A 9,283-nucleotide genomic window follows, 5' to 3' on the forward strand; every position below is an offset into this window, starting at 1 on the left:
CAGAGCACCCCTAAGTATTTTATTACTGTTACTTCAACACACAAAACAAGGGAAGGTTGAAATTAACAGGTATAATGGGGGGGGGAGACTCTGCCCTACTGTTCTTTTATTCCCTCTAAGCAGCTTTTTTTATAGATTTCTGTCAGAAAATCAGATGTATTTAATGCTGTATCTCAGGTAATAAGGTACTTCTTAACCTGAAACCACCTCATATTCAAGACAAAAAGAAAAGGGCTGGAGAAAATGACATATTAAGGCTAGTTACTCTAATTGCATGTATTTTAGAGCACATAAATGGCATTGTAGAAAAGGGGTCCTTCATTTTTCTTCGGTCACAAAAGAGATTAATCAAAACATCATATGGTATTAGCATTCTGAGTGCTCTTCATTCACTGCCATGTTATGACTTCATATTGGAATTAGTAATCAGAATAAGATTAATAGGATTTAAGCACACACAAGAACATAAGAAGAACCTTGCTGGATTGGACCAAGGGTCCATCTAGACTAGCTGTTTCACACAGTAGCCAGTTTTTGCCCGGGAGGCCAATAATCAGGGCATAGAGACTGAGGCCTTCCCCTGATGTTGCCTTCTAACACTGGTAAGGTAAAGGTAAAGGTTCCCTTGCTCGAAAGCCAGTCAAATCCGACTCTAGGGTTGCGGTGCTCATCTCCATTTCAAAGCCGAAGAGCCAGCGCTGTCCGAAGACATTTCCATGGTCATGTGGCCGGCATGACTAAACACCAAGGCGCACGGAGCGCTGTTACCTTCCCACTGAACTGGTACCTATTTATCTACTTGCAATTTCTTGCTTTCGAACTGCTAGGTTGGCAGGAGCTGGAACTAGAGACGGGAGCTCACTCCGTCATGCGGCACACTCGGGTCTCGAACTGCTTAACTACCGGCCTTCCACAGCCTGCAGTTCAGCGTCTTAACCACTTGAGCCACCGCAGCTCCTGTAAGCCCGCAAGCCTGCCTATGGTGTTTTATGGACTGTGTTATACTGTACCTGATGAAGTGTGCCAAGGATGGACTGTGCCTGAAACTGACATGCTGTGAGCACCCAACGAGGATACATACCAAAGACTGTGTTTCTGCTAAGGTTGTCATTCCAAAGGTGTTCCTGTGTCTAGTGTACGCCATTTCATACCAAGCACATGGTCACAGAAAGCACAAGATGCCATTTCAAACCAGCCGCATGGTCACCAGTAAATTGCCCGCCAGTCCCTTGACCCACCCAGAGAAATACAGTAGCCAATCACTGACCTTTTGGCTATGACAGAACCCTGTGTCATAGGGGAGGTCCCCTGGACCCAGCTCCTCCTCTAGACCCCTTTGATATAATCAAAAACGCACCCACAGTTCGCTCTCTTACGTTCCTGCTCTTGAGCTCTCTACCCTGGAACCCCCCATCGCTCTCTAACGACGCCCTCTACAAAACCTGCTTTGCCCAGCTTGCTATCCCATGCCCTACCCGTCCTTCTTTATACTCTAGAACTGCAGCTAGAGTCTCTTTGGCACGTGGTCTTAACTGGTCTGAGTCCATTCGCCATTCTTTTCCAATTTTCTCCCCATCCTTACCCCTTCGCTTGAAGTTTGGAGCCACGCAGTTGCAGCTAGGTAATTATAACCCAGAGCATCAACCACCATAACTGTGTTGTATTATTCTATCTTAATTTCTTAGTTCTTGTGTGCTGTGATTGTTGTATGTTTTTGAGTGAAGTGTGCCAGTAAACTATTATTATTATTATTATTATTAAGGAAGTTTGCCTCAGTCTTTCATTGGGAACCTTGGAAACAGTGCCATCCTCCGTAAACATAGACAGAAGAATCCTGATAACTGTACCAATTGTTTCCATTAAGGAGCAATTCGGCTAACACTCCTCTAACACTGGTTCTCAGAGGTTTATTGCCCAGATTGGTTGATCATAATGTATGCAGAGAAGAACTGCCCTAGTGGTAAAATTACATTCCTTTGACAGGGTTGCCAACCTCCAGGCGGAGCTTGGAGAGCTCCCAGAATTACAACTGATCTACAGATGACAGAGATCAGTTCCCCTGAACAAAATGGATGCCGTAGAGTGGGCCCCTACAGCACTATACCCCCCTAAGGTCCCCAAACGCTACCTTTCCCAGACTTCCCCCGCAAATCTCCAGGAATTTCCCAAGCTGGAGCTGGTAACCCTATCTCAAATATTTTAAGTGAGGCCAAATTCACATTTAGGGATACCTGCCTCCAGGTAGGGCCTGGTTGCCAGGTCTTACCTGGCTGCTGGCAGGGGGGGTCCTTCTCCTCATTTGGGAATTCCTCGGTGTGCACGCTTTGTGCGTGTGCTGTGATGATGTCGCCCAGAAGTGACCTCATTGGTCAGGGCATATTGTGGGCAGGGCCTCTATCATTCGAGGAAAAACCATACAGTTTTTCCTCAAACGTTAGAGCATCTTCCCTCAATGTGCCCTGCGTAATGACATCACCTCCAGGTGATGTCATCACACTGGGCACGTTGGTGCGAATGCAGCACTTTGTGGGCGGGGTTCCCCCCGCCAGCCAGATCCAGACCAGCAGATCGGGGGCCCTGAAAGCGAGCAAACTCCAGCCCCTCACGGGGGAATAGCAAGCCTAGGGCCTGGGGATCCCCTGAAATTACAGCTCATCTTCAGACTACAGAGATCAGTTTCCCCGGAGAAAATGGATGCTGGACTCTGAGGCAGTGTAACCCCTGAGGTTCCTGTTCTCCTCAGGCTCCACCCCCAAATCTCCAAGAGTGTCCCAACCTGGATTTGGCAACCCTACCCCCCTCGTCCCACACCAGTGGTCAGGGGAACTTGGCAACCCTAGAAATCACATGTGATGTTGATAAACAAGACAATCTTACCCATGTGAAGCTGTATGCACATGGCTTCTCATTCTAAGTAGACTGCTATGTGTGCAAAGTTGCTGTGTATTCATCATTAGCGTACTACTACAATGCTAGTCCCAGCCAATGCTCCCTCTAAGCCGTGAGCAAAAACTCTACTTTGTGAGCTACTGGCATTAAAGTTGTGAGTGAGTGATTTGGCTACTGCATAAATTAATTTGCTCTGGAGCCATCCTTCCTGAGCCAATACGAAAAAGTGTGAGCTGGAATCTAAAAAACTGTGAGCTAGCTCATGCTAACTCAGCTTAGAGGAAACCCTGGTTCCAGCTATGGATCTTTGGTATTCTAATGACATGCAAAGGCTAAAGGCCCAGTTTAAATCAGACTCTGGGTGCCTGCAGTGTGAGTCAGGTAGGTTCTACTTGCCTGCCAGTAATATTGTCTTGGGTAATACTAAGATCAAGGTGGACAGCCGTGTTAGTCTGTCTGTAGCAATAGAAAAGAGTAAGAGCCCAGTAGCACTTTAAAGACTAACAAAATTTGGGTTGGGTTTGAGATTTTATGAGTCATTGCTCACTTCTTCAGATACCTGAAGAAGTGAGCAGTGATTCACGAAAGCTCATCCCCTGCCACAAATTTTGTTAGTCTTTAAGGTGCTACTGGATTCTTGGGTAAGACTGATTGGGAAGAGACCATTCACACCTCTTCAGAAGCCAGAAATGAGACAGAAAGTGCAGGTCCTCTTATCTGCAGTGGTCAAAATTGATCAAAAAATAACTATAAATGTTTTGTACGTTCGTCCTTTACCCATCTAATTCCTAAGAGGTCAGCAGCTCCAACTTTTTTGGGCTGGTTCCACAATAGCCATTTAGTCTGCAGTTTCCATGATTCATTTAGTCAGTTTTATGAACCATCTAGACGACATTGTAGTCAACCTTTTGCATCCCAGTATCGTCCATTCCATTTTAATGTCTTTTTTCCGAAGTTTATTTGTGGAAAGATTTTTTTAAAAAAGCTTAAAACATTCCTGCAAAGCAAAAAAGCAGTACTTAAGCTCCACCCCCCACCACGCACACAAGGGAACAAAAGCTGATAATTATCCTTTGATTCATGATTGCCAGGAGATAAACAACTAAATAATTAGTCATTAATTAGCCTGAAAATTGTGGAACAGAAGGGAAATTGCTGGGAGAAGCAGGATTTTTACTGAAGAAAATTTACTTCCAAGAAGACATGTAAAAGGATCTTGGTCAGAGAGGGTAGTTTCACTTGCAGCAGAACACAGCAGAACACAGTAAAGGAGCTGCTGTAAATGGAATAATACTCTTGGTGAAGACAACCCGGAGACTTCCAATTTACTTCCAAGAAGACATGTAAAAGGATCTTGGTCAGAGAGGGTAGATATTTATGGGAAATATAGAACCTTGTTTACTTGTTGGGTGCAAATCCCATTGCAGTTTCACTTGCAGCAGAATGCAGTAAAGGAGCTGCTGTAAATGGAATAATACTCTTGGTGAAGACAACCCGGAGACCAGGGCTGGATTCACATCTCATTGGCTATTGGACTCTTGTTGAGCTAGACCAGTCACTTGCAGTGTTCCCTCTAAGCGGAGTTAGTGTGAGCCAGCTCACAGTTTTTTACCCTCCAGCTTACACATTGTTGTCTTAGCTAAGGAGGGATGGCTCCAGAGCAAAGTAATTTATGCAGTAGCCAAATTGTTTGCTCACAACTTTAATGCCAGTAGCTCACAAAGTAGAATTTTTGCTCACAAGGCTCCACAGCTTAGAGGGAGCATTGGTCACTTGCAACTGGATTGCCTTCTCCACAAAGGTCAAGCCAGTTGTGAATTATTGCTTTTGTTCAATGATTATGCAGCATCCAGTGACGTACAGGTGCATCCCAAGCTTCAAAAATCCTCTTGTGTCTGGAGTGGTCTCTGTCTCCTCATTGCTTAGAGCTGCTTTAGCCCTCATACAAGAGCAGCTCTAGTAGGATATATTTACTCATGAGTCTCATTTTCTAGCACTCAGAGATGCATTAAAATGTACAAGTCATTCATTCATCTGCTCTTCATGCTCCTGGCAAAACATCCAAAGTGGGGAACTGGCACATCTACCCTACGGAGAAATGTGTGAGCTCCAGATGCAGCTCATATACTCACCCATGAAAAGCAGATACTGTGACTCACTCGTGTCTCTATTGTCACAGCTTCCATGCAATGCCTGAAACAGCTCTCAGTCCTCTGCCTGCAAAACTAGAATACAAATGATCTTCCTTACGATATTGTTGCATGGATGAATCAGAGTGATTGGCCCAATAAAGGGACTATTACCGTTAGAGTGATGTCAGTGTAGTGCAGGTCTGTGTGATCTGTGACCCACCAAGCTGAATGCATACAGTTCACCAGACATTGGCTGTGGCTTTCCAGATGCTTTGCATTAGGGATGTGCATTCCGATATAAACTAATCAAAGCTCCAAGCAGAAATACTCTGTTCAATAACATCATTGTTAAAACTAATTTTAGCTGAGATATTTACCACAATTAGCAATATACAGAACTGTTCAGCTCTGGCTGATATGATGGCACCTGGTTATCTGCCTTAAAAGAGTTCAGATGGAGGGGGAGAATGACTCAGCAAACGTAACTGACAGGGACATTTACCAATCAGCAGAGACTTACACGCAGACCTTACTCTTGAATAAGACTGCACTAAAAAGTCTGTCTTTCTGGTGGGTGATTTATATTTGTTACAGACTTGAATTCTGATTCCTGTGGATCAGTCTGTTTTATGGGCTGGGGCTTAAAGTGGCATGCCATGGGAAACTAGAGGCTGGAATAAAAGAGTAATATGATTTCTTAATTATTGTAGCTATCCTTCAGGAAATGGCTCTGGCCAAGCATCAAGAAATGGCTCTGGCCAAGTGCCCATCAAGGCTTGGAAGAGGTGAGCCTCCTAGCTGGAGGGAGGAGACAGGTGAGTGTGTGTAAAAAGAAAGTGCAGTTGAGATGCTGGAAGAGAGCAAAACAGGTAGACACTGCTGTAAGTGTCTTGGGGGTGTAAGCCTTGGGTGTGTGGGATCTTTCTTTCTCTAAGATTTGACATGAATAATACATCTACCACCCTGTGGGAGTGCCTCTTTTCCTCCACTTGTGTTCTTCTTGGACATATGAAAATAAAGCAAGTACTACCAGGGGGAAAATCCCACCTTTGGTCTCTAGTGCTCTGCCCTTAGAGTTGCCAGCTCTGGGTTGGGAAATACCTGGAGATTTGATGGGGTGGAGCCTGGGGAGTGTGGGATTTGAGGAGACAAGGGACCTCAGCAGAGTATAATGCCAAAGAGTCCACCCTCCATAGCAGCCATTTTTTCCAGGAGAACTGATCATGGTTGTTTTTTAACTCTGCTTCCATGACAGGGCAGCACGGGGTGCCGACATCTGTGGGACCTTTCCCAGATGCTGCTGTCTGACTGTGTCCTTTAGATCCATCGGGCATTTGCAGCTGAGTCAGATCTAAAGGGATGTCTGACCATTATTAATTATTATTATTAATTTCAACTTATTATACCACCCTAACCCCTAGGGGTCTCTGGGCGGTTAACAGGGGAGTTCTAAGAACTGTTTCTCTCCTAACTAAGGCCACATGATATGGGGTGGGGGTTCCTACCAGCACCCTACGTGGTGGGCCCGCTGTGTGTCTCGTTTCTGGCTCGGCTTTCCTTCTCCCGGCGGTCTCTTGCATCTTCCCTGGGCCGGCTGCTTCCTTGGTGGGACTGTTCCTGGCGCCCGTCTCCGTGTCTTGCTTCGGCCTCGGCTCTGTCCTGAATGGCTCCGCCGCACCCACAATGCACGTCATCGTTCGCCGCCTCGGTCTCCACCACAGCCGTCTGCCACCAGGGATCGCTCTGCCTTGTTCTCGATTTTTCACCGCGCCGTCTAGGCTCCGCCGCCGCCGCCATTGATGCTCTCGCCATGATGTTCTCACCGCTGCTACCACCACATACCTCACTAAGGAGGAGGGTGCCCCCCACCCTTCTAAGGGTGGGTACCCATTTGCCTACTCGCTTGGTTTTATTTGCTTTCGGGCCGCTGGGTGGGCGGGAGCTGGGACTCGGGCCAGGTGCTCACCCTGGCCACGGTGGATTCTCAAACAGCCATAGTGGCTGTCTCTAGATGTTACTGACAGGCATTTAACCGCCTGCACCACCGCTCCCACCGGGGAGACCATGGCCTCAGATGCTCTAATTCCTAGCCTGGGCTGAGGTGGCAATAGCAAGGGTGAGAGTGAAGTGGTGACTTGTGTTATTTGCATTCATTACTGTATTTTAGGAAATGAAATTAATCTAAGGCAGGGGTTCCCAGCACTTTTTCTGGTGTCAATCAAGTGTTCTTAGGATAGGCCTTTTGCCCAGCAACACTTCTGATTGACTACTGGAGATCTGATTGTCTGTGCAGGTTTAAAAAACAACAACAACAACATTGATTTGGCAGCAGCTGCCAGCCCCCACAGCACAAGCATCTACACTGTGTTACTAAAGTTAAGCTGTGGCAATCATTTTGTGGCTGGCTCCACTTCTTGTGGCAGCCATTTGGTGGCTTCCATTTTGCTGCTGCACCCACCATGCTGTGTCAGAATTCCAAATGTGCCCACAGGCTCAAGAAGGTTGGGGACCCTCGGTCTAAGGCCTGGTTTAAATGAGACAGTGGCTGAGGCAAAAGAACTCACCCAAGGGAGTAGGCACTTGCATCGCTTCTCATTTGAACTGAGCCGCTACCCTTGCAAAGCAGATATATACAGCTCACACGGCCGCTTTGCATAGGTAGGCAGGACAGTTAATACAAGACACCCTGTGGCTGTGAAATCTCATATCTAAATACTTTTGCCACACACAGCACTGCATTTAAATTGAGCCTAAGACTGTGGTTGCAGTGAGAAAACTAGAAGGGAATTAAAGACTTATTTCTCAGATGTACGCCAACAACCAGGCCTTGATTCCTGCCGGAGCACACTGGGGCACTGCTCCACCAGTCAGGAGCCCAGGGGGTGGGCACATAAGCCCCCTGCTCCCACCAGCCATCAGTTGGGACACGGTGGGGGGGAAACGTTCCCCCGCTCTCTGAGCCCCGGGGTGGTGGCCTTGGACTCGTAGGGGCAAATTCCACCTCTCCCTCAGCTCTCGGTAGGGGCTCTTTAAAAAGTTATGGCCGCCATCGGCGGCAGCTGCGATGCCCACACGGGGGAGGGGAGGGGCGAAACGTCCCCTTGCCTCCCTGAGCCCCAGGGTGGTGGCCTTGGATTTGTGCGGCCAAATTCCAGCTCTCACGTGTGATGTCCGAGCAGACACGCGAGAGGTCATTTTGGCTCCCCCAGCTCTCGGGAGGGACTCTTTAAAAAGTTATGGCCGCAGCCACTATTCTCGGCAGCAGCTGTGATGTCCGTGCGGGGGGGAGGGGAGGGGTGAAATGTTCCCTTGCCTCCCTGAGCCCCGGGTGGTGACCTTGGACTCGTAGGGGCAAATTCCACCTCTCCCACGAGAGGTCATTCCGGCTCCCCCAGCTCTCGGGAGGGGCTCTTAAAAAAGTTATGGCCCCCGCCGCCGCTGCTTTCGGCGGCAGCTGCAACCACCACGGAGGGGGGGGACTGCTGAGCTGCCCGCCCCGCCTTTTTTAGGCTCTGGGCCTGAAAAACAGCCTGCAGAGCCACCGCCGCCCCTCCTTTTTTAGGCTCCGCGCTAGAACACCGGGCTGCAAAAAGGGCCAGCTGAATGTCAGTTTCGGCCCCATTATATCCTATGGGCCATTGAAGTCAATGGTGAAAACATAGGGTATATTCTGGGGGCTGGAGGAAAGGGGGTTTGAGGGAGAGGCTCCAATCTCACAGGGTAGCTGCTGGAGCCTCTCCCCAAGGTACCAACCAGGTTTGAAGAACATTGGACCAGGGGGTCCAATTCTACGGGGCCCCAAACAGGTTGCCCCTATCCCCTCTATTGTTCTCGATGGTGGGGGGGTTGGGGCAACCTGTTTGGGGGCCTGTAGAATTGGACCCCCTGCTTCAATGTTCCTGAAACATGGCAGGTATCTTGGGGAGAGGCTCCAGCAGCTACCCTGTGAGTCTGGAGCCTCTCCCTCAAACCCCCTCTCCTCCAGCCCCCAGAATATACCCTATGTTTTCACCATTGACTTCAATGGCTCATTGGATATAATGGGGCAGAACTGCAGGAAGGCGATCCAGATCAGAGAATCTGATTCGGCCCGCAGCAGCCTGAAAGGGGCCCTCCAGCAGCTGGGTTGCTCAGGCTCTCTGCAGCCGCGGGGACCCTGAGCAAGCCAAGGGAAGGGAAGGGGGTTTAAACCGCCTCTCCTTCCTTCCATCAGTTGGCTTGCTCGGGCTCCCCGAGCAAACCAAGGGAAGGGAAGGTGGCGG

The sequence above is a fragment of the Gekko japonicus genome, unplaced genomic scaffold (assembly GCF_001447785.1).
Source record: "Gekko japonicus isolate JY-2015 unplaced genomic scaffold, Gekko_japonicus_V1.1 scaffold933, whole genome shotgun sequence".
NCBI classification, from domain to species: domain Eukaryota; kingdom Metazoa; phylum Chordata; class Lepidosauria; order Squamata; family Gekkonidae; genus Gekko; species Gekko japonicus.